Raw genomic sequence first — 25,217 nt, 5'->3', positions numbered from 1 at the left:
GTGTGTGTGTGTGTGTGTGTGTGTGTGAGTGTGTGTGTGTGTGTGTGTGTGTGTGTGTGTGTGTGTGTGTGTGTGTCTGAGCTCCTGAATTTGTATTCCTGGCATTGTAAAGAATCCCCAGGAACATTCTTTCTCTACTGCATTGGTTCTCAACCTTCCTAAGGCTGTGACCCTTTAATACAGTCATGCTGGGGTGACCTCCAACCATAAAACTATTTTGTTGCTACTTCATAACCGTAATTTTGCTACTGTTATAAATTGGAATATAAATACTTGATATGTGGGATGTCTGATATGCAGCTCCCATGAAAGGGTTTTTAAATCCTCAAGGAGGTCACGCCCATCAGGGTGAGAAACACTGCTTTGCTGGCTATTGTGTGCCGCACAAGAACAAGCTAGTGGGGTTCCTATCCATGGTCCTTCCTCCTCTTTTTTTTTTTTTAAAGATTTATTTATTATCATATCTAAGTACACTGTAGTTGTCTTCAGACACAGATGAAGATCTCATTACGGATGGTTGTGAGCCACCATGTGGTTGCTGGGATTTGAACTCAGACCTTCAGAAGAGCAGTCAGTGCTCTTAACCGCTGAGCCATCTCACCAGCCCTGCTCCTTCCTCTTACAGGTGGTTCAATGTACATGTTGTAAGGTCTTGTGTTCTCTCTCTCTTAAATTAATCTATGAATTGAATGTTGTTCCTACTAAAAGATGTTGACGTCTCACCAGGTGGTGATGGCATACAACTTTAATCCCAGCACTGGGGAGGATCTCTGAGTTCCAGGACATCCAGGTCTACCTACACAGGAAAAAAAACTCATCTCAAGGGAAAAAAAGATATTGAAGTCTTAATCTTCAGAACCTATGTGTCTTCATATTTATTTTGGGTCTGGAGAGATGGCTCAGTAGCTAAGAACACTGGCTGCTCTTCCAGAGAAACCAAGTTTGCTTCTCAGCACCCATATGGTGGCTCACAAACATTTGATATTCCTATTCCAAAAGATCTAACATCCTTTTATGGCCTCTGCACACACATGGTACATAGGCACACATGCAGCCAAAACCACCCATACACATAACATAAAAATGAGACAATAAAAATGGAATCTATATAGAAAATTACGTCATGATGAGATTGTCAGAGTTGCTCTTAATCCTATACAAATGGCATCTTTACAAAAAAAATTAAAAAGCAGAAATTTATACAGAGGGAGAGCAACATGAAGCCATAGGCAAAAAGGTGTCCATCTTTACAAGCTAAGGAATTCCCAAGGCTGTAGGAGCCAGGAAAGTACAAGAAACAGATTTTCAAGGCCCTCAAGAGAGAGCAAGCCTAACAGCATCTTGATTTCAGACTTGTAACCTCCAGAAGTACAAGGTACATAAAATATCTGCTGGCTAAGCCACGCACTTTATGAGTACTCCATGAAATAGACCTGGGAAGATAACACAATTGAAGTTGGCGAAACCCAACGTAGTCCTAATGTCTCCAAGTGCAGAGACCAAAGCTCAAACAGTAACATGACTCATGCAGTCATAGAACTAGTTGGAATTCCCAGATTACCCTTGACCCGTGGCTGGTCTTATTAATCTCAATAGACTTCCATCGTTGGGTGAAAAAGATGGAGAAATGCTACCCCTGCCTTGTCACCTACAGTCCCCTGCTAGATTTTAATCATTTAAAGCAAGGCTTGGCTGTTCAGATGGTGCTAGTGTGCTGTGCTCTGACTTTCAGAGAAAATGCACTTATTTGATTTGTGTTCAGTTCAAAAGGCCACCAGAACTTGGTGAGGTTTCAGTGGGTTATGTATCCAAGTTATTCCTTACATTTGGAAATGGGAGTACGGGGGGGGGGGGGATACTTCTTGAGAAGGCCAAGGGCCCATTTCATCTTCATAGGGTGCCTTCTCTTAGCAGAGTCTGACATTTTGGTGAAGTTGAGCTCCTGAGCCAAAGTTGTAAATAGTTACCTGCGATGGTAATTGTCAACTTGATTGCATCAAGACACACTTAGAGTGTTAGTGTTAAACTCCAAAGTGTTAAAAACACCTTTGGGTGTGTTTGAGTGTGATGGTGTCTCTTTCCAGCCTGGGAGGGGAGAACCTGCCCCTAATGTGGGCGACATCATCTCATGTGCTAGGATCCCAGGCTACCTGAAAAGGGAGAAGGAGGAAGCCAGCTGTCAGCATCCTCTGCCTCACGCCCCTGCTGCCACACTCTCCAGCAAACCTTCCCCTACACAAAGATCCAAAATGAGTCTTTCCCTCTACATCACTTCTGTATAGTATTTTGTCATAGCAACGAGAAGACTAATTGAACTAGTATCTCGCTTGCCCACTGTTGGTTCTCTATCAGGTCATGTGAAGTGTTGGGTGTGATGGGAGAGCATCTCTGATACAGTCTTCACAACTGTAGAATTACATCCTAAGCAGGAAAGAATTCAGTCTGCTTGCCTGGTTTTCCATCAGCTTCTCCCAGGACCCAACCTGCTGCCTGTCACTGACCTCCCTGTGGAAGGGGAGGGTCTAGTCATCTCTTCACACCTGACTTAGCTTTGACCCCGCCTTGAGTCTCTCCATCTGACATAGGAGAACCCTTCCTTCCTTCCTTCCTTCCTTCCTTCCTTCCTTCCTTCCTTCCTTCCTTCCTTCCTTCCTTCTCTCTCCCTTTCTCTCTCTCTCTCTCTCTCTCTCTCCCTTCCTTCCTTCCTTCCTTCCTTCCTTCCTTCCTTCCTTCCTTCCTTCCTTCCTTCTCTCTCTCTCTCTCTCTCTCTCTCCCCCTTCCTCCCTCCCTCCCTCCCTCCCTCCCTCCCTCCCTCCCTCCCTCCCTTCCTTCCTTCCTTCCTTCCTTCCTTCCTTCCTTCCTTCCTTCCTTTATTTTCTGTGGATGTTAGGACACCCAAGCTTCCCCCAGACTTCTCCATATACCTAAGAAGGTGGCTGGGTCAGGCTATGAGAAATGCTTAGTGCTTGGATTTGAATCAGGAGAGAAAGAGTGTAGATATTAACATCATTTTCTGAATTGGGCGAATCAAAGAAAAACACTGCACTAATTAAATTAATTAATTGTTATTTAATTTCTGCATTAGGCTTCAGGCTGAAAGGCCATCACAGCTAAAAGCAAGGACAGCTTGGAGAGGGTCATTTGTTTGCAGACTTGAGTTTTGCTTTAAAATCTGAGAAGTCTAGAGGGATCGTGGAGGAGGAGGGGTTATGGAGAGGCCAGAGCTGCACGTCTGATCTGGTTTGGCCCCTTCTGACTGAGTGGTAGACAGTTAAAAAGCTGACCTAGTTATTCCAGAGAGATTTTGTAAGCTCCCGACACACAGAAAGCTGCTTTGGGAAAAAGCTGCCTTATGATTTTAAAAGAACCTGGGGTACATTTGCCTTTTGGAGCCCTTCTTCCACATACAAACGTTGGGAAGTCCTGCTGCTAAGGTTGAAGTCTGACATGACCAGACAGCCCCTGAGCTGTACAAAGCTTCAGACTCCCTTTGTCAGCAGGGCTGCCTCTTCTCTGAGGGATCCCAGACACCACATTGTCTACCTGAGAAATGTCACGCAGTCCTGCACCTGAGATTTCTGGAATGTCTCCCCATACTCGGGAGACATCTCAGGAACCTTAAGACTTTAGCCAATGACCTCTGCCCACCCTGGATATTCTCACCACCTCCCCCACAACTACATAACCCTTGGGTCACCCCTAATACAGTATGCATACAAGCCCTCTTCAAATGAAGGTATATACACAAGCTGAGATTGTCTCTGAGAGCTGTTTTATTGAAGATCGGCAGAGAAGGGAAGAAGCCGTCTTCCCGCCTCCACTCGATCCCAGTCAGACTGGGATCCTGCCCTCTTTGGACCCTGCTTCATCCTTCCAGCCCGGTGTGCTCCAGTGTCTGGACACCCGGAGAAGGAGAAAGCAGATGACATGGAACCACAACACAAAATAATTTTAAGCATGCATTTTATAACTATATTTGTACAAAGGTGAATGTATTAATATCACATATTACTTTAGTCAACTTCCAGATACTATAACAAAGTGCACGGAGTCATCAAGTTGCAAAGATAAAAGGTCCACTTTGGGCTCACAGTTTGGGCATGCTTGAAATTAGACAGCACATAGAAGGGGTGTCTCAGGGTCACGACCAAAGCCAATTGGAGAGGAAACCTGGAGTCTGAACCTGAGGTATGGAGGGATGCTGTTTACTATTGACCAAGTCCTTGCTCAGCCTGCTTTCTTATATCATCCAAGACCAGAATCTACCCTGGGATGGCACAGCCCAGAGTGGGCTGGGCCTTCACAAATCAATCATCAATCAAAAGATGTCTTCAGCCTTTCCTACAGACTAGTTTTATATTAAGATTCCCTCTCCCCAGAAGTTTCAGTTTGTATCAAGTCAGCCAATGCAGTGGGAGTATTTGTATGGTGAAGCAAAACTGTCCGTGTCATGAACCACAGAATGGGCTGTGGTCCCGTTCTCCTCTCCAAGGACAAATTCCAGTGACCTAAGGACCTCCCGTCAGACCCCACATCTCAAAGGTGCCACCCCACTTCCATACCTCCAACTTGGGGAGTAAACCTTTAGCACTTAGGCCTGGGGAAACACTCAATATCTGAGGTATAGTACGTGGAAGTGGGTGTCTTTCTTCCGATATTAGAAGAAATTCAAAGTATTTCCTGGGTCCGCAAATGTGTAACAAGCTCTCGTGTAATATCACTGTAACTAATGGAGTCAGCCGAAGAGCAACATGGAGAGCTGCGCTGGACAGAGGCCTCTTACCCAGCTCTGCACAGAGCCAATTCTACTCTGACATCTTCATCATGAAGGATGTCACAGGTGCAACCACCGCACAGACCTTGACATCCTCGGCGTGAGTGACAGTGTAGATAAGAGGCTCAGCATGCTCAAACAAGTGGGGACTAAGGCAGGAGGGGACAATCAGGAGGGACAAATCACGAGACTGTAGTGACAGGTTGAGGTTGATGACGACGATGACGATGACAATATTTAATCAAAGCATTGTGATTTTTCAATTCTTCCTATCTTTACCCTTCCCTCGTGCTAACTAATACACATTGCTGCAGAGAACCAGTGTAGTGTTTCAGAGACCAGTGTCCCCCTGTCCTGAACTACTGTTTTGTTTTTAATTTGTGTGTGTGTGAGTGTATGAGCATGTGTGTGAGAGTGTATATGTCAGTGTGTGTGAATGTGTGTGTATGTGTGAGTATGTGTGTATGTATGAGTGTGTGTGTATGTGTGTGAGACAACAGTGCATGTGGGAAGGTCAGAGGACAAGGGGAGAGGAGAGTCTATTCTTTCCTTCCACTGTGAATCCAGAGACTGAGCTCAGATCATCAGGCTGTGCAGCAAGCATTTCAAATCACTGAACCATCTCCTATACACACACACACACACACACACACACACACACACACACACACACACACACAGAGAGAGAGAGAGAGAGAGAGAGAGAGAGAGAGAGAGGTTCTTTTTTTATTATTAAGGCTGATCACTTTTGCTATTGAATGTCCTCCTGTCCTAGTTTTATTTCTTTTGCTGTAATAGGGGAAAAAAAAAACTCAACAAAAAAGTAGCTTGTGAGAGAAAAGGGTTTATTTCAGCTTGCAAGTCCAGGTTATGGGTCATTGTTGTGACCCTGAAGTGAAAGCAGGGACTTCAAACAGCTCGTCACAGCACATCCACGGCCCAGAGCAGAGAGAAAGGAACGCACACATGCACACGCACTTGCTGCCTTGTGTTCAGCTCAGTTTGCCCATCTGTGTACAGTGAGGGGCCCCTTGTCTAGGAAACGATGCCACCCACAGTGGCCTGAATCTCCCCACATCAATTAACTGAGACACCTCCCCACAGACATGCCTTCAGTCGACAGTGTGATGATTGCTCTGAGGCTCCCTTTCCGTGTGGCTGGAGGTCCCTGTAAGTTGACAGTTAAAGCTCTCACACACCCCAACAGTGCATGCGTTTGCAGCCTGTACTCTTGGTGCAGCAGTGTTGGGAGGGAGGGAGGGAGGGCCTATGCAATGTGTTTGGGTCACAGAAATGGAGCCCACATGAATGGACCAGTGCTCTCCTCTCGCAGATGAGAGCTACCACCTCCTTCATAGCTTCTGGTCGTCTTTTCTCTTCTCACCATAAGCTAAAGCATCATGAGGCCCTTGCCAGAAGTCGAGGAGATATGACATCGTGTTCTTTGACTTCCAGCCTCCAGACTATAAGCCAAAAAATAAGCTTTCTAAATAAATAATCTATGCCTCGGGTCTTCTGCTATAGATATAGAAAATGGATAGCACAGATCTATTTATAGTAAAATTTATTCATAGTAAAAGTCACTTTATTTAATGTACAGTTATGAGGGGTGGTTTTTTATTCACTTTACATCTCAATATCAGCTTCTTCTCTCTTCCCAGTACTCCCTTACCCAAAACCTCTCCCCATTCCTCCCTCCCCTTCTCCTTTGAGAATGGTGATTCCCCCTCTAGGTAGGACCCTCCTGCCTCCCCCTGCCCCCAGCAAATCAGGTTTCTGCAGGACTAGGCACATCCTCTCCCACTGAGGCCAAACAAGGCTGTCCATTTAGGGGGATGTGATCCACAGGCAAGCAGACAACAGATTCAGGGAGAGCCTGCTCCTGTTGTTGGAGACCAAGCTGTGCCAGTTCTGGGCTTTAACAAATGTACACAGCCATGCGAGCTTTGCTACAGGCAAGTGTCATACTCCTCCTGACTCCCCAGTATCTTTTGATGGTCAGCCCTTGCCCAAGTACCAGTGCCATACAACTTATACTTGTGTAAGCATGCCATGCCTAGGACATCACACAACACATGGTCTTGTAACTGTCTTCTTTCACTCAGTAGGATGTATCTATGATTCATTCACATGTGCAGATCTTAGGTTTTTTTTTTAAATGTGGTATATATGTGTTCACAATTTTAAAGTATACAATTCAGTGGTACTAAGCACCACTGTTAGAGAATCTGGACTCTAATCTACGCACTCCAGACAGATGTAACATCCAGCTCACAGCAGTTGACTCTCAGCCAGGAAGTCCAACCAAGTGTCATTGTCAGAGTTCCTGCTATCTAAGCACTAACCAGGCCTGAGTGGCACTGCCCAGCTTCTGAGATCTGCGACTGCACCTTCAGGATGGCTTGGCTGGTTAGAGTGTCTCCTGTCTCACTTCATGGTCATAGAGGCATGAGGCACCAGTCCTGCAATCAAACTCAACTTCCACCCTCCTCCCTCTAACCTCCCCTCTCCACCCTTTTCCCTCCATCCTCCCCTCTCCACCCTCCTCCCTCCATCCTCCCCTCTCCACCCTCTTCAATCCATCCTCCCCTCTCCACCCTCCTCCCTCTAACCTCCTCTCTCCACCCTCTTCCCTCCATCCTCCCCTCTCCACCCTCCTCCCTCCATCCTCCCCTCTCCACCCTCCTCCCTCCATCCTCCCCTCTCCACCCTCCTCTCAAGCTCGATTGTTGACTCTCAGCACAAGCCCAAGGCTCCAGCTCTCTAACTGCATGGCTGGTCTTTCCTGTATGAACAAATGACATCTGTATCATGTCATTAATTCAACTCAAGCAAGGTCCCAGGGGCCTTTGTGAATGGCAGACACAATGGGATCACTGGGGAAATCCTGAAGACTTAATTTGCTCCCTAGGAAAGAGGTGGGGGAGAGGATGGAATGAATTCTTTGTAATGATATACCACCTAACAGGCTTGTTGAAAGAATAACAGATTTATGCAGGTAATCTTTTATGACATACAATCATTGGACATCGAGTTTGATTTTGAAAAGGCCTTTGTATCATGCGTGTCTAGGGTCACATGTAAAAGGACAGACACCTGATAGCACAGTCTGCTGAGGAGGTGGACACTCTCTTATTTTATAAACATCTCTTTTTGCTAAGGCTGAGAATTACATGTGAAATTGTCACTGGGGTCTCTTTTCAAATAAGATCTTTTAACTGTGAGAGAAATGATTAAATAGGAAGAGACTGCTGGGCATGGTGGTGCACGCCTTTGAACCCAGAGCTGGCAATCTGGACAAGGTTCACAGGAGGTATGGTAGAGAAACCATTCTGGCGGGGGGCGGGGGGGGGGCGACGGTAGCCTTTTGCTCCGGTTGAGCCATCAACAGACTGGGCAAGGCCTACTACAGGCTAGAGACTAATTGCTCTGTTCAAAGTCCACCAATTTAAATGGAAAGCTTATCCAAAACAACCCTCACAGAAATGCCCAGCTCGGCTCGTCCGAGTTGGCAGATTAACAAAATCGTTATCTCCAAAGCCTGCTCACCAGAGGCAATGGGATTGGCCCAGAGTGGTTCCAAGGAACAATAATTAAAAAACAAAAAGGGGGAGGAAATGTCCCAGATGCTCTGGGAGATTGCTCTGAGAGGGGAAATTAGGATCGTTTATTATCTTTCTTGCGCTCCTGGCTTGAGGAAAGACCTGGTTCGAAGAGGAACGGAGTGGGGGGGGGGGGGGGGGCGGGGGTATTGTGATCCACTTCAGACGCAGACAACTACTGGGACCAGAAAGAATATGTTGGGACTCTGGCAGAAAGATTTCTCTGAAAGGTACAGAGATAAGAACTCGGAGATCTGAGGCTTCTTCACCAGGAATTTAGCATCCATCAAACCTAAAACCGAAAAGACGGGAAGAAGAGAGACGTGGAACAGAATCAACTAAGCGGGACTCCCAGGGGTCTACAGAGGCTGAAGCAGCCACGGTGGAGCCTGCATTGGTCTGCGCTAGGTTGTTTAACTTGGGGGTGTTTGTGGGACTCAACAGTAAGAGTGGGGGGGTCTCTGACTCTTTGCCTGCTTTTGGAACCCCTTTTCTTCTCCTGGGTTGCCTTGTGTCCAGCCTTGACTTCAGGGTTTGTGCCTAGTCTTACCGCATCTTTGGGTTTCTGCTGTGTTCCGTTGGGAGGAAGCTGCTCTTCTCTGAAGGGAAAGGGAGGGGCAGTGGATGGGAGGGGCGCGGGGTGGAGCTGAGAGGAACTGGGAGGAGGAGAGGGAGGGGAGGCCACAGGTAGGGAGGACTGTAAGAGAAAAGAAAAAAAGAGGAGCGTGGAAGAGATTAGAAAAGTGTCACCTAGAGGCTTGTTACAACACAGAGAGACCTGTTCACATCAAAGCCTCTTAACGCAGAAAACATGGTCTAAAAAGTCAGCCCCGCCAGACAAGCTGACGTTTATGTCTGCTGTTCTCCTAGCTTTTATCTTTTACCAGTGTTTCCTTTTAGGCTCTGATGGAACATTAGCTTCAGCGACATTTTGCTAAATGGATGAGCTTCAGTGAACTCTATTAAATCAGCTTCATAACTCAGCCGCCTGGTCCTTTATCATTCTCCTGCTCTGGCCCGCACGGCTTCCCGCTTATCTCCCTCCAGCTTGCTGTTATCCACGGCTGAACACAGTGTCCTTGATGGCGCAGGCTGGCTCCTATCTCTCTTCATTCCTTCCTCCTCGCTCCTCCCTTCCAAGGTCCTCCCTAGACTGTTTCAGACACTGTTTGGTGCTCCCAGACAACGCTCTCAGCCAAATCTTATTTACCCACAGGCTTGGTGAATTTCCAGGAAGAGGGACTGAGGCCAGGGTACTCCTGGCCCAGGAAATTGTCAAAAGTGTCAAAAGGATGGGGATGTTGGAGGAGCTGGAGGAAGTTGGTGTTATCTCAGGGGTAAGTTTAGACAAAAGCATGAAGATGCTGGAAGCTATCTTCAGACCCACAAGTTCTCTTCACCCTCAGATCTCCTCCAAGGTTTTGATGCCTGCTGCCTCTTTTCTAGAAGGTCTGGTCTCCTGAGCCTGCTGAACCTGGAACTGACTTCCACGCTACCGTTTATTCAAACTTACATTTAATTAACTCGGAACCAATCACTAAAAGGCAAAAGATTTGAACAGATAGTTCACCAAAGAATATAGGAAGATGATTTTAAAAGTCATAAAAAGCTGACTGATGCCATGAGTCATTAGGAAAATGCAAATTAAGCCCACTACACAGTCACCAGCATGATCACAATGAAAAGGGAAGGTTGGCAAGGATACGAGGTCACAGCTTGTTCTCTGCTGGTGGCAACGCCAAATAGCTACCATGGAAGGTTGGAAGAATCCATTGGTTTCTTTAAAAGGTAAATGCACGTGGGCGATATAGCCTGGTCATCCCACTTTTTATGTAAGTAAGTATCCCAGAAGAAATGAAAGTTCATCTCCACACACACAAAACTTATTCTCAAATGTTTTAGCAGCTTCAGAGGCCTGGACTGTAGGAGCTTGATTAGGTTTCTGCCATAGCAAAATGCCACAGGTCACATGGCTTAAAAGACAGAAATTGCAGCTGAGCATGGTGGCACACCTTTGATTCCAGCACTTGGGGGTAGAGGCAGGCGAATCTCTGTGAGTTTGAAGCCAGCCTGGTCAACAGAGTGAGCCAGGGTAGCCTGGGCTATATACAGAGAGACCCTGTCTCAAACAACAACAAAACCAAAGAATAAAACCCAGAAATTAATGTTCTCAGTTTTAAGAGTCCAAAAGGTTGAAGAGTCTGACAAAGTCTTTGTTCCAGGCCTCCTCATGGCTCCACAGATGGCTTCCTTATAGGGCCATCCCTCTGAGTGTGTTCTAGAAGAGTGGCAGAGACCTGGTAGCTTCTGAAAGATTCCTCCTAGCTCACTCCTGCAACCACGTGAGACAGAACCAGGCTACCGAATGACGTCAGCTGAGAGGAACAGCTGATGGCAGCAGGCACAAAGACCTCAAGCCAGCAAGTCAGGGCATATTAGACAACCCTGATCCAGTAGCTCCAGAAGACAGCAGATTCATGAGGGATGCTGGGCAAGACTTGGGTGAGCCAAGAGTACAGAGCCCTAAGCAAATGCATGGTTATTGTTCTAAGTAGTGAGTGAGTTTTGGAAGGGCTAATACGCAGTGATGCATAGCTCCTATGGGCTTATCATTTATGAAGTCAACGTCAGGTTCCCAGGAAGACCCCGAAGAACCTGTGTCTAGTATTCACATCACCTCGCTCCAATAATGGGGAAACTGCTTGCCATCTGCATCTCAATTAGTTTGCTTAAAGAATGTATTTCTTAGCCAGGCGGTGGTGGCGCACGCCTTTAATCCCAGCACTTGGGAGGCAGAGGCAGGTGAATTTCTGGGTTTGAGGCCAGCCTGGTCTACAGAGTGAGTTCCAGTACAGCCAGGGCTATACAGAGAAACCCTGTCTCGAAAACAAAACAAACAAAACAAAACAAAACAAAACAGAATGTATTTCTTTGGGGCTGGAGAGATGGCTCAGCGGTTAAGAGCACTAATTGCTATTCCAGAGGTCCTGAGTTTCGCAGCAATCACATGGTGGCTCACAACCATCTATCTGTAATGGGGATCTGATGCCTTCTTCTGGTGTGTCTGAAGATAGCGACAGTATACCCACATACATGAAATAAATAAAATAAGTAAAAAATGTATTTCTTTATTTTAATTTTATTTTTATTTATTTTATTATTTTATGTGCATGCGTGTTTTGTCTGCATGTATGTCTGTGCACCACATGTGTAGTCACAGTGCAAGCAGAGGTCAGAAGACAGCATTGGGTGTCCTGGGACTGTACCTCCCAGATGGTTGTGAGTCACCATGTAGATCTGGAAATTGAACCAGGTTCCTCTTCAAGAACAAGTGCTCTTTTTTGTTTGTTTGTTTTTGTTTTGTTCTTTTTGGTTTTTTGAGACAGGGTTTCTTTGTGTAGCCCTGGCTGTCCTGGAACTCACTCTGTAGACCAGGCTGTCCTTGAACTCCGAAATCCGCCTGTCTCTGCCTCCCAAGTGCTGGGATTAAAGGCGTGCGCCACCACTGCCCCTGGCTGAGAACAAGTGCTCTTGAACACTGAGCTAACTCTCCACCCGTGTTCTTTCGTTTTGATAGGGCCTTACTATGACAATCCCCCTGCCTCAGCCTCCTGAAGGCTGTGGTGACTGTCATATGACACTTTATCTGCTGAGTTTATTTTTCAAACAGGAATGTCACTGTGTATCTCACAGTACATTAAAAAAAACATTATTTCTGTAGGATGTTTCTATATGGGGCTCAGTGGGAGTGAGAAGTCTGGCTACATATTTAGTAAGTGTGTCTATTTTGATAGCTTTGGCTAATAAGGTTTCTTTGTTGGGGCTGTCCTTAAATAGATTCCCTGTCAGGCTGTGCCGGTGTGACTTGCAGATACTTTCCAGACTTCTTGTGACTGCCTCCTCTTTCCTCACATGCCTGGTCCTCTCCAGCTTCCCCTCCCCATGCCCTTCCTGACATCTTGGGGCACCCTGTGATTAACATCTGTGTTGTCCTTTGTCCTTCTCACTTAGACTGTATTTGTTATTCTTGTCTTGGGCTCCTCGGAGGACGCTGCGTGGCACTGGGGCTGTGTGTGTGCTGAATGAATTAGACCGGTCAGCCAACTTGGAGTAGTAGGCCTCAAACAGGGTAAAGATTTAACTACTTCATTACAGGGAGCTTTCTGCTGGAGCTACTGTCTGGAACGGGCTCAGATTCTGTTTTGAAGAAGTGCGCCCATTGTTGACTGCCCACTGCCCTGGAGGAATACAGCAAGCAGGGCAAATTGTATGGCTAAGGTTGATTTCGTCTCTGGTATGTGATTAACTTGGGGAGAGGGAGAGAGAAATATTCACTGGGAACAAAGAATTCAAAATGAGTGAGGTGGACCTAGTGACAACCACACTACTTCCTACGTGAGGTTTAATACGAAGTGATCCTTTCTGATGCCTGAATTTGTCCTAGCAGGTAGCAAAGAATGTCTAGACTCCCCAAAAGGCAAGATAAGTCTACAGTAAGAAGTACCTGGGATGGGGATTTGGCTCAATGTACCTATTAGAAAGGCCAGTATGGTCAGAACTAAGGCTAGACACTCTCCTGACCAGCATCTAGTCCCTGGAGTGGGCTTTGGAGCAATAATCATCTGACCCAAGGTAGAGTTTCAGGAGCGCAGGAGTCTGGAGGTGTGATGCCCCACAGGGTAGCAGCCAGGAGCTGAAATCTGGCCCACTGGAATGGCTTGGTGAGTAGCCTTCTTCTTCATTCCTGTTATGGTTGAGACAAAGCTTCCTTCCAAATGGGTCATTGTGAAGCTTACTCTCTTGCTAACTAGTGGGTGGAGCCACTCACTGAGGGGTGATTGTGTTGTGGAGGCTCTGACCTCAGTAGGGTTCAGAATTTGTTGGTATTAATGTTAGGTGTGTCACCGCTGACAGGGTGTCTTGTCCTTAGCTTCTCCCCTGTCTCCTGTGAGGCTCCTGTGAGGTGGCGCTCTGCTCTACCAGGCCTTCCTGCTATCATGAGTCCCACACCAATGGAGAAATCCAATCAGAGACCAAGACCTCCAAGGCAGGGAGCCAAAGTAAACCTTTCTTACTTTATACCATTTTCCCCTCAGGTTATTTGTTGCAGCAACAGGAAACTGACCAACACCATCCTGTACACTGTGGCTCTTCCCTCTGATGAGAAGTGTGGGGTGTGGAGCTGAAGCCTCAATGTCTAAGACCACGTTCTACCAATTACCCACATATAGACACGCTCCAAGGCCTGATGGGAAGGGCCATCTGTGTATCTTGCTTAGAACAGCAGCTGGCACTGTGTGGAAGGTCAGTGAACATTGGTGATGGGGTGTTTGCTTGTCCTAGAGTCAGGCTCTTGTGCTGCAGTTCAGGCCAGCCTGGAACTTGTGGCAATTCTCCTACTTCAGCTTCCAGAATTCTGAGACTGTAGACCATGAGCCAAGACTCCTTGCTTGGTCATGACCCCCACCCACAGGATGTCCTACTGCCTAGGACACTGTGTCAGGGCATGTTCTATCCTGTGCTGTGACACTAGGTCTTTGTCAGCCTATCTTAAAACCATCAAAAGGGGGGGGGGTGGTGGGGAGACTTCAGGGGTGCTCTTCAACTTCAAGGTAGCTGTCTTTGTCACATGAGGATGATTTCTCACATGAGGCCGATTTGCCATGGTTTATCTTGGTTCTCTGCTTGACTAAGTCTGGAATTAACTAAACCCAGGCGGCTAGACACACCTGTGAAGGCGTCTTCTTGGTTGGATCATTTGAGGTTAGAAGATCCACCCTCTGGGGGCAGCCTCTATTAATGACACGGAAGGAGGAAGCTTCTGGGTTTTGCCTGCTTTTTGCCTTCACTCTCACTGTCAAGCTCTTCTCCCCTGTCCCTGGGGCATCCCTTTGCTGGTGTTAGAACCTACTTCTTAGCTAGTGAAATGTACACTGAAACCCATAGCTCTCTAGGACTTCGCTGGGACTCCAGCACCAGACTGGGACTGCCAAGACATCCGGTCCCATAGGCTGGATAACTACTAGACCCTTTCTACCAGCCATTGTTGGGCTACTTGGACCAGAGGCCAGAAACCATTCTAGAAAATTCCATGTGTTCATTCTGTCCATTGTTTCTTTAAAGAACAGTGACTCGGGCTGGAGAGATGGCTCAGCGGTTAAGAGCACTGACTGCTCTTCCAGAGGTCCTGAGTTCAATTCCCAGCATCCACATGGTGGCTCACAACCATCTGTAATGGGATCTGATGCCCTCTTCTGGTGTGAAGACAGCTACAGTGTACTCACATACATAAAATAATAAATTTTTTTTTTTTACAGAACAGTGACTCATACAATGACCTTGAACTTCTAATCTTCCTGCATCTACCTCCAAGTGCTAGGATCACAAGCATATACATATATATGTATATACATATACGCTTATACATATACATGTATAAGCATATAGAAGTAGCTGTGTGTGTGTGTGTGTGTGTGTGTGTGTGTGTGTGTGTGTGTGTCTGTCTCCCTCTCCCTTGCTTTCTCTCTCGAAGTCTCCAATGCTGTGAATGAGCTGTGAGTTCCTGTATTCAGCCCACCTTGTCCTTCTCCAGGACTGTGGGCGTACACCACCGCACCTGGCTTGGCTCTACCTTTCAAGTCCAGCTTTGCATTCTGGGTTCTGACGTTTTTTCCCTTTGGAGATAAGCACAGGTGGCCTGGCAGGAGAGAGAACAGGTGCAGAGGAGGCCGACGGGGGGCTTCCTACGAATACCAGACGCACTGTCCTGAAATAAGCTTCAGCCGTCAGCCAAATGACTTGTGTAAATCTCCATGAATAAAAATGTAAAAACAGTGTAAATATAGCTCCATTAAAGGGTCTTAAAATAGGAGCCTGGCTGTGGCAGCAACTTGGGTAGGGGATAAGATGCAACGTGGCGCTTCCACCCTTCCCTTCTTTCTCGTCATTTATGAGGGAGAATTTTTATTTAATGTGTAAAGGTTAAAAATAGCTTATTGGTGCTGGGCAGTGGTGACTCAAGCCTTTAATCCCAGCACTTGGGAGGCAGAGGCAGGTGGATTTCTGAGTTCGAGGCCAGACTGGTCTACAGAGTGAATTCCAGGACAGCCAGGGCTACACAGAGAAACCCTGTCTCGAAAAACCAAACCAAACCAAAACAAAAAATAAAATGAAAATAGCTCATTGGCTCATTTGTGTCAAATGATGTTTATCTTTCGTGTGATGACTATAGATTTAAAGGAACAACTAAGACCAGAAAAAGGGACTACTTTGTCTTAAGGGCCCAAGTCCAGAGGTCTCCATATTTGCTCCTCTGTTCAGCTTGATTCAGATTCCCTCGAAAGAGATTTTAGTTGACCAGTGTGGGGTCTTTTTTGGGGGAGGGGGGTACGGTTAAAGATTTATTTTTATTTTGTTTTATGTGGATGAGTGTTTTGCCTGCATGTATGGATGTGTACTGTGTGCATGCTTGGTGCCCTTGGAGGCTGGAAGAGGGTATTGTACTTAGAAGGCATGGCTGCTTTTGTTCTCACAGAGAAGCACCGGGGAAACCCGGGATGAGAAGCATACAGGGTTGTTCCTCCCTTGAAGGAACATGCTTTTTTAACCTGGTGGCCTTGGTGCTATGCGTGTGGCCAACTTTCCTGACACTGCATCCTCCCTCAGACCCTCATTATAAATTTGTTGTTCTCAGTCAATCTATAGAACCTATCTTTATGGACTTTACAAAGAATCTCAATGTAGTTACATCTGATCTTTATTTAGCTCACTTTGTTCCTCAAGGAGATCTACATGTCGTTTGTCTTGCGTGTAGGATTGAGTTAATTGTCACCAGGACCATTTTCACCAAATTGTGCTGTGCTTAAATATGCCTGAAATAAAACTACTCAGAGTAAGACTTTAGAAGACTGACCCAGTACAGCTGCTGAGTCATGTTGAGCTGAGTTGCCATTTTGCCCCCTGCAGTTCGTCCCTCTGCAGCCCATTACGGTTGCAGAGACCCCCACGGCCGGTGCGTGACGTGGGACATGCTCAATGTGGGACTTGACCCTTGGAAAAGGTAAGAAAATGTTTTCTTTAAGTAGAAGCAGAGGGTAGGGGTTCAATCCTCTCACAGAAGGGGTCACAGCTGTAAGTGAGACAGGGAAATAGCACAGGTTTTTCCCAGTCCTCTGAGGTAACGCATCTTATATGATTATCTGAGCTATCTGTTAAGACCCAGGGGAGCAAATATTTAAAAACAAAACAAAACAAAACAACAAACAAACAAATGAAAAACCAGTTCTGCAACTTTGTATAAGTGAGTGTAAAATTCCATCCTGGGTTTCCTGAACAAGGAACCATTGCTATCCACAGTTGGAGTCACATAGACACGAATGTGAAAAGACCCCATGAGAAGGAGGGTGAGAAGCCCTGTCTGTTGTTTTGCAGTCTGGACTGCAGTTATATATTGCTTGAATGCTCTTTAGAAGGACCATCGGGATCCTCTGGACACACCTTGGCAGGGTGAGTTGTTCCAAGGGGCCAGGTGGCTCGCAAAGCTGCCCTGAGGCTGCCCCCAGCACTCCCATCCCCCCCAACCCCCAGCCCCACCCAAGATTGTTTGCCTTTGCCTATGATGTAATAAGGGAAAACATAGAGCTAAGGAATATGAATCCAAATTTGACAGGGATGATAAGCTTTTAAACTCCCAATAGAGCAAACCTAACCCCAGGATCAAAGGGAAAATTGATCCAGTATGGATTGATCAGTGGCCCCTTCATAGAGAAAAATTAAGATAGACCCAATTCTATTAGAGGAACAATTGCAACCTGGACATATAGAACCTTCAGTGAGACCTTGGAATTCCCCTATTTTGGTAATTAATTACATTATAGTTTTGTAAATAAAAAGACAAAAAATAAATTTCAGCTGCTGTATGATTTCAGGGGCATAAATGTTCCTGTGAAAACAAATGGAGGCTCTGCAGCTGGGGCTCCCCATGCCTACTGTGGTTCCTCAAGGACACTCCACTATTTAGTATCAGTGGAACATTTTGCCACAAGCGATGAACACATTGTCAAACTATGTGACAATATTACGTATGTAGGCACTTAATGAAAACATTGCCCCACTGTGTGACAATATTATGTATGTAGGCACTTAAGCTGGCGCAGCCTAAAGCCCTTCAGGCATTGGTCACTCATTGTATGAATGTATTCTCTGCTCATGCTTTCCTAATCAATACTTAAATGGATGCTTAACTTTCATGGTAAATGAACTAAAAGAAGAAAATGTAGGGGCTGGAGAGATGGCTTAATGGTTAAGAGCACTAACTGCTCTTCCAAAGGTCCTGAGTTTAATTCCCAGCAACCACATGGTAGTTCACAACCACTCGTAATGGGTTCCAATTCCCTCTTCTGGTCTGTCTGAAGAGAGCAACAGTATACTTCTATACATAAAATAAATAAATCTTTAAAAAAAGAAGACTGGGCAAGGGTGGCATACACCTTTAATCCCAGCACTTGGGAGGCAGAGGCAGGCAGATTTCTGAGTTCGAGGCCAGCCTGGTTTACAGAGTGAGTTCCAGGACAGCCAGGGCTATACAGAGAAAACTTGTCTTGAAAAAGAAGAAGAAGAAGGAAGAGGAGGAGGAGGAGGAGGGGGAGGGGGAGGAGGAAGAAGAAAGAGGAGAAGAAGAAGAAGAAGAAGAAGAAGAAGAAGAAGAAGAAGAAGAAGAAGAAGAAGGAGAAGAAGAAGAAGAAGAAAATTTAAACTTAACTCCAGATAAGATACAAAGTGGTCACCATATAATTATTTAAAATATATTCTCACTCAACAACAAATTTGCCATTATCCCCTCTCAGTCTAAATTTTCCGAAGCAATGTACCCTCAAATACTTAGAAAAGATTTTGGGCCATGTCAATTGGATGTGTTCTTAAAGCCCATGTCCACAGTGACACATCTACTCCAACAAGGTCACACCTCCTAATAGTGGCACTCCCTGGGCCAAGCATATATGAGCCATCACAGCAACTTGTGCCACTTGTTAGTAGAGAGCCTACAGAAATCACTGTGCCATTAAATAGAATTCTGGCTGATTATTTTGTTCCACGATGATCACAATTGGCAGGTAGCAATCACATGTTACTTGGGATCTATAAGTATTAGTTATCCTAAAGATCCCTTTAAGAATTGTTTAAGATACCCCATGGGTGTTCCTTAAAATTACATCTAGAGATCCTATAGAGATCACTGTTAAAAATGGCTCTTCAAAAGCACGGGAGCTTATGTCTTATATACAAGTTCCACACCCTCCGCATACACCCAGCCCTGGTTGTGCAGCTCAACAGTCTGAACTTGCTGCAGCCAACCAACTTTTATTTGATGTTTCTCTGCATTGGATATTTTAGCACACTCTCCATTGGTGCTCAAATTGTTTCTGTTTTAGAAACTGTAAGACTAAGCCAGGCAGTAGTGGTGCACGTCTTAAATCCTAGCACTTCAAGACTTAAACTTAATCCCACCACCAATGCTAGTGCACAGTTAGTTCTGTCCCTATGGGCGCCTATACAACAACCACCTCAGCATTTTTTCTTTTCTTTTCTTTTTCTTCTTCTTTCTTTCTTTCTTTTTTTTTTTTATTAGGTATTTTCCTCATTTACATTTCCAATGCTATCCCAAAAGTCTCCCATACCCTCCCCCGCACTCCCCTACCCACCCACTCCCACTTTTTGGCCCTGGCGTTCCCCTGTACTGGGGCATATAAAGTTTGCAAGTCCAATGGGCCTCTCTTTCCAGTGATGGCCGACTAGGCCATCTTTTGATACATATGCAGCTAGAGTCAAGAGCTCCGGGTACTGGTTAAGTTCATAATGTTGTTCCACCTATAGGGTTGCAGACCCCTTTAGTTCCTTGGGTATTTTCTCTAGCTCCTCCATTGGGGGCCCTGTGATCCATCCAATAGCTGACTGTGAGCATCCATTTCTGTGTTTGCTAGGCCCTGGCATAGTCTCACTAGAGACAGCTATATCAGGGTCCTATCATCACAATCTTGCTAGTGTATGCAATGGTGTCAGTGTTTGGAGTCAGCATTTTTTCATAACTCACATTCACATGCATTCTCATATGCCAGACCTGGTAACATTCGCTAGTGCTCAAGCAGATGCCCTGGCCTCCTCCTCACCTCTAATACTTTCATTTCAGGCTGCTTAAAAGACTCATGAATTTCTTCATCAAAATGCAAAATTATTACAAGTGTAGTTCTCTACCTCATGAACAAGCGTGCCTGCCCTCTGTGTTCCTTGACCACCACTGCCCCCTGCTGGAGGAACTAATCCTTGCGCGTTAAACTCTAATGCCACTGGGGCAAACAGATACTACTCAAATCTCTGAATTTTGACATTATGCTCCTGTAACAGTTGATACTTGGAAAGAATACGATTGTTGCTTCTGTCTGCAGAACGATCTCGGATGCTGTCATTATTTATTATATACCTTTCCCTTTCCTGGACATCCATTGCAACTAAAAACTGGTAACGCTCCTGCTTATATTAGCAAACAACTTTTACAATGTATAAAATATTAATCATGTTGCCGGAACCCCTTTCAACTCACAGTGTCAAAGCTATTGTGGAATGACAGCGTTAACTACTTAAACAACAAATTTTAAAAATAAAATTGGGGACTATATCTTCACCTTAAATGCCTAGTGCTATGGGCATTTAAAATTTAAGCCATGGTTTTTAAAAAAATTTTTTTTTTACTTTAAAGGATAATGCTTTCTCCACTACCCAAAAGTGGAGGCACAGACATGGACACAGTATATGTTAAATGAAATATCTAGGAACCAATCAGTGGAAAGGGCCCCAAGTTCCTCTACCATCAGGGCAGGGTTACGCTCGAGTCTTTTCAGAAAATGAAAGAAGTCCCAGATGATGTCTGCTCCCATGACTAAGACAGCATCCCAGAGACACTGGACACATGAAGCATCTGAAGAAAGATAACAAGCACACCAAGAGGAGGCATCCCAAGAGGAAGAAGAAGTTGATGACTTGGGGGAGGCATCGAGACTTTAATTCATCAAGCTGAGACCTTGGAGAGACAAGGACCCAATGCTACTGACCCCCAAAATGATGATGCTATGTTTATTGACTATATTATAGGCTAATTCTCAGATTGTACAGAATCCAAATACTTTCCTTTCTGGAATGTGTTGTTTTAATGTGTCAAGATACTGCTCATATTCACATTGATGATCTGCATAAAGAGAAAGACACAATCTCTCAAGTGACCTTTGAAGGCCATCTCGATTAAGGTGGCTCTCCCTTTTCTTGGTCCTCTGCTGGCTAGTCCTATGGCTTTGTTAGACCAATTCTGCAGGCTATGCAGTCAAGCTTGGCTTATGCTATTACAGCCACAAAATTCTCTTTAAAAACTCAAAAGGGGGTGAGATAGGAAGTATGGCTGTCTTTTAAACACCAGAGAAACCCAGGATGTTAAGCACGCAGGGTTGTTCCTCCAAAAGAAGGAGTGTAGTGCCTGTTATCTGCCCAGAAGGCTAGAAATGGACATGGTTTCTGACCTAGTGACCTTTGCGCTATCTGTGACTTTTCTGGCACTGGATCACTCCCCTAGACCCTTATTGTAAAATTGTTTTTCCCAGTCAACCTATAGAACCTGTCTTTATGGACTGTACAAAGGGTTTCATATCTGATCTGTATTTAGCTTGTTTTGTTCCTGAAGGAGATTTGTGTGTGGTTTGTTGTACACATAGGATTGAGTTAATGATCACGAAAATAGTTTTCACCAAATGTGCTGTGTTTAAATATGTTTAAAGTAAACCACGTGGAATCTAACTCCAGTTTAAACCAACATCAGCGACTGAGTCATATGAGTCATGGTAAGCCAAACTGACTTCTTGTTTCTGGCAGCTCATATCTCTGCAGCCGGTTAAGGTCACAAAGACCCCTGTAATCGGGTCCCCCAGAACCAATGCTAACAACAGCGGTGAGCCACAATGTGGGTGCCAGGAATAGAACCTAGGTCCTCTGGAAGATCAGCAAGTGCTCCTAACCATTGAGCCATCTCTCCATCCCAGACCAGTATGAGTCTTACATCGACAATGCTTAGGGTGGGGACATTGCCTGAAGAACACAGAAAAGGATGAGGGAGCTCCCCAAAGTGTGTACGGTGGGAGTGGCTGTTACCCCGCTGATGAACGGAGCAGCAACATCATATGTAAGGCAACAGAAGTTCTCAGGGATGCTCACAAGTTACAGCTTCAAGTGTCAGCCAAGAGTCTCCCAGGGCAAAACTGGGTGGTTTGGGGAATCTTGAGAACAAGCTGGCCAGAAGGCTAACACCCAGCGACTAGCTTATACCACTGAGAGTGAATCTATCTCTTCTTCACGGAAGGCTTAGACACAGATGGCAGCAATGATAGTCTTTGACTGAGTAGCACAGCTCTTAGCATGAGCTCCATGTAAGCTTCAACGTGTTTGTTTAGAAACTGATTACAAACCTTCTGTTAGGACTGCACGAAGCACACCCCAGCTACCCTGAGCAAAAGATAGCCTCTTTGGGGATATTGTTGGTAGCAGGCAGGGGCAGACATGAGGCAGATCCGGGAAATCTGTGTGTGCTTCCTGTTTCTCTTCCTCTCTGAACCTTCCTGAGCTCCATCTTTCTCCTGATGTGGCTGCCTGGCATTTTTTAATTAATTAATTAATTTAAAAAATTTCATCCCACCCAGACCGAGACTGGATTCCCTCCATCCTGTTCCAAACCCAGAACAAGGACCCCCAAGGGGTTCAGTTTGATTCTGCACTCAGAATCCCTCCCCCCAACCCCCAGCACTCAGCTCAGTCAACCACGTGGCCAAGATGACACCCGGTGGGAGGTACTTCTGTTACCTTGTAGATTCAGTTGTGGGAGCTTTTTTCTTTGTAAAGAGATTCAGCCGAGTAAGGGGATAGTATTTGCTTACACCTGTATAGAGCTTTACATACAAGTATGTATCCTTTCTTTCATCTGATTCTTGGAGTAACCTCAAGGAGTGGGAAAGCAGGTATTCAATTAGTGAATGTGACTGGGCACTATGTTGCCCAGGCTGGCCTCAAATTCCCTGAGTCAAGCCTCGGACACTGGGATTAGAGGGGTACACACTGTGTCCAGCTAGGACAAGTCTTCCCTTCTAGGTCAGTCTTATTTCACCCCTTAGGTTCTACTTTTCTTTTAAACCCCCTCTCTCCTGTTCACTTGGAATTTGGGGGGGTGGGGAAGAGACCATCTCTCACCTTTGCCCCTGGATCTCTCTGCTACAGTCTCTGCATGAGTTAAGCTTTGATTAAATTGAATTTGTTTTCCAGGTGAATCCAGTAAGGCCTAGAGCACGAAGTGCTTTGCTTCAGGGGATCCGGCCAAAGAGACAAGGTGAGGTGGTTCCATAGCGGAGTCTCTAAGATTTCCAGGCAAGAAAGTGTCCCACAAGGTCTCTGACATCGCAGTAGGGTTGGGCGTGTTTTCAGGAAGCGGGGAAATTCTATGTAGATGATATGAGGGGATGAGGAGATGCAAGCCTTCCCGTGAAGGTGCTGCGGCTGCATTTGGCTGCATTTGCCCTGATCTCAGGGCTCCAGCAGGGCTCTCTTTACACCTCAGACTCTTAGGCTTCTTTTCCTTGGTAGCTGGCGGCGGCTACTTCACCGTACATCCCTGACTTTTTCTCAGAACTAGGCAAGACCTCGAGTGTGGATCTGATGCAGTCCTGTGCACCTCAGGTGTGGATGGGGGTCACCGTGCTACAGATGAGCCAGCCTCCCCAGAAAGCGGCTTCTCTTGCTACGGGGAACCACCTGAAGGAAAGAGATGCTTTCTCTGCTATGGGGATACAACTGTCTGCTGTCATAGCCCCAGGAACAACGAGAGAGGAAGCCTTAGCAGAACAGGACAGCAAACCCAGACCCAGCTGGGGCCTAGGAGCTACTGCAACTCCCCACTGTCTGTGGAAAGAGCTGGGGGGAGGGTGAGAGCCAGTGTGGAATTAGTTGGAGTGACAGGAGACAAGTGTGAGCAGTGTGGGTTATTAATAGGGACGAGGACATATATTTACAACCAGTGACCCCCAGTGAAGGTTAGAACAGTTACCTAGATGTATCTGAGACCCACACAGAAGACACCCCAAGCTTGCAAAGTGAGCTTTCTCATCCCAGAGTCCCTTAGGCCAAGGGGCTTGGGCAACAGAAGCAAGAACCTTGACTGTGTCTGTGTGTGTGTGTGTGTGTGTGTTTGCTCAGGCTGTGTGCTGCTGTTCTAGGGGAGGGAGGGAGAGAAGAGGAAGAGGAAGAAACCGAGGAAGAGGGGAGGGTGCTAAACGTAAGCTTAGCCAGCTGGCTCTGTGGTTTCCATTCTCCCTTCTACCTCCAGCTTCGTGGGGGAGTAAACTGTCCCCTTTAAGTGACATTTTTCTTGTTCCATCCTGGCTTGGAAGATTTGGGCCTTGAAACCTGAAGGCAAATAAAACACATACTCTGGTCTGCCTCCTAAGAGTGGGTACAGGGTGTTAGGGGCAGGTACGATCACTAGTCAGGGAGCATGAGGTGGGTCAGATCTGACAGGTGGCCCAGCTTGTCCCCACACTGGCAGAATTTAGTTGCTGAGGACCCTAAGGTGGGAGGGGAGGGCTGGGTCCGGGGTGTGCTGTCCTGTAGGTTTGGGGGGCAGGGAAGGGTGGGTTCTGGGATTAAGGCTGGTCGGAAGGTGTGACACCACAGTTGGCTTCTAGTCTGGCTGGGTTTGGGTTAAAAGGCTGCAGAGCAATTCAGTCCCTCCCATTCGTGTGACGTTCTGAAAGGGGCCTCTGGAGTACACGGTGATTTTCACAGAGCTCAGCTATGGCAGGTCAAGCTGCTTTTGTCGAAACCCTAGGACGGGTCAGAGGTTGCTGAGTTCCCGTTCTGATCCTGTTCATACCACTCCTTTTCCTGAACTGCTCTGTGTCTTAGTCAGGGTTTGACTGCTGTGAACAGATGCCATGACCAAGGCAAGTCTTATAAGGACAACATTTAATTGGGGCTGGCTTACAGGTTCAGAGGCTCAGTCCATTATCATCATGGTAGGAAGCATGGCAGCATCAGGCAGGCATGGTGCAGGCAGAGCTGAGAGTTCTACATCTTCATCTGAAGGCTGCCAGGACAAGACTCACATCCAGGCATCTAGGACAAGGGTATTAAAAAGCCCACGACCATAGTGACACACCCACTCCAACAAGGCCACACCTGTTGGCATCAGGACCTCCCAAACCTATGACATCACATAGGCGACAGCGTGACCTGCAGACCTGTTGCCAACAGGCACCGTAGTCCCAGAATCCACTTGGCTCACCTACTACCTTTACCTGTGTTACATCATTTTCCATATAAATAAGGGGAACGCCCCTCCCCCCTCTCTTTCCCCCTTCTCTTTCTTTTCTGCCACCACTTTCCCCCACCCCCACCCCTCCCAATAAACCTCTCACATGTGAAACGGTTTGGGCCCAGTGTGCTGTGTAGAGACATGAGCAGCTATTTTAACACATCAACACCCACTCCAACAAGGCCACACCTCCAAATAGTGCCACTCCCTGGGCCAATCATATACAAACCATCACACTCTGTGTCCCACTTTTAATTGGAGTTAATAAAAGTACTTCCTACATAGAGTTTTGGTGATCAGAAAAGTATGTGACATGTTTGGTACCGGCCTGACACACCGACTGGGTGCCCTCCAGAAGGTGAATTTTTCTATCATTCCTCACCAACTCCAGCAATTTTTTTTTCACCAAGACAAAGGCAGTAGGTAATAGCAGATAAAGTAGGTGATA

The 25,217-nt window shown here is 46.2% G+C and overlaps 1 long non-coding RNA gene across 3 annotated transcripts; it reads left to right on the top strand.

Annotated features, from left to right (window-relative positions):
* Positions 1 to 9,066: 9,066 nt before the first annotated feature.
* Positions 9,067 to 23,985, top strand: Gm30706. 3 transcript variants are annotated; one of them, XR_001780652.1, is made up of 7 exons: positions 9,067 to 10,164; positions 12,532 to 13,097; positions 13,473 to 13,680; positions 16,342 to 16,435; positions 16,807 to 16,881; positions 22,726 to 22,789; positions 23,087 to 23,985. It is a non-coding gene; the product is annotated as a predicted gene, 30706 (long non-coding RNA). The 3 variants fall into 3 exon arrangements; XR_001780650.1 differs by having other exon boundaries at positions 9,067 to 9,713; positions 12,532 to 13,680; XR_001780651.1 differs by lacking the exons at positions 16,342 to 16,435; positions 16,807 to 16,881; positions 22,726 to 22,789; positions 23,087 to 23,985 and adding an exon at positions 14,500 to 14,544 and having other exon boundaries at positions 12,532 to 13,680.
* Positions 23,986 to 25,217: the final 1,232 nt, after the last annotated feature.

The sequence above is a fragment of the Mus musculus genome, chromosome 12 (genome assembly GCF_000001635.26).
Source record: "Mus musculus strain C57BL/6J chromosome 12, GRCm38.p6 C57BL/6J".
NCBI lineage: Eukaryota > Metazoa > Chordata > Mammalia > Rodentia > Muridae > Mus > Mus musculus.
The sequence above is the reverse complement of the archived record's forward strand: the minus strand, read 5'-3'. Positions and strand labels throughout refer to the sequence as shown.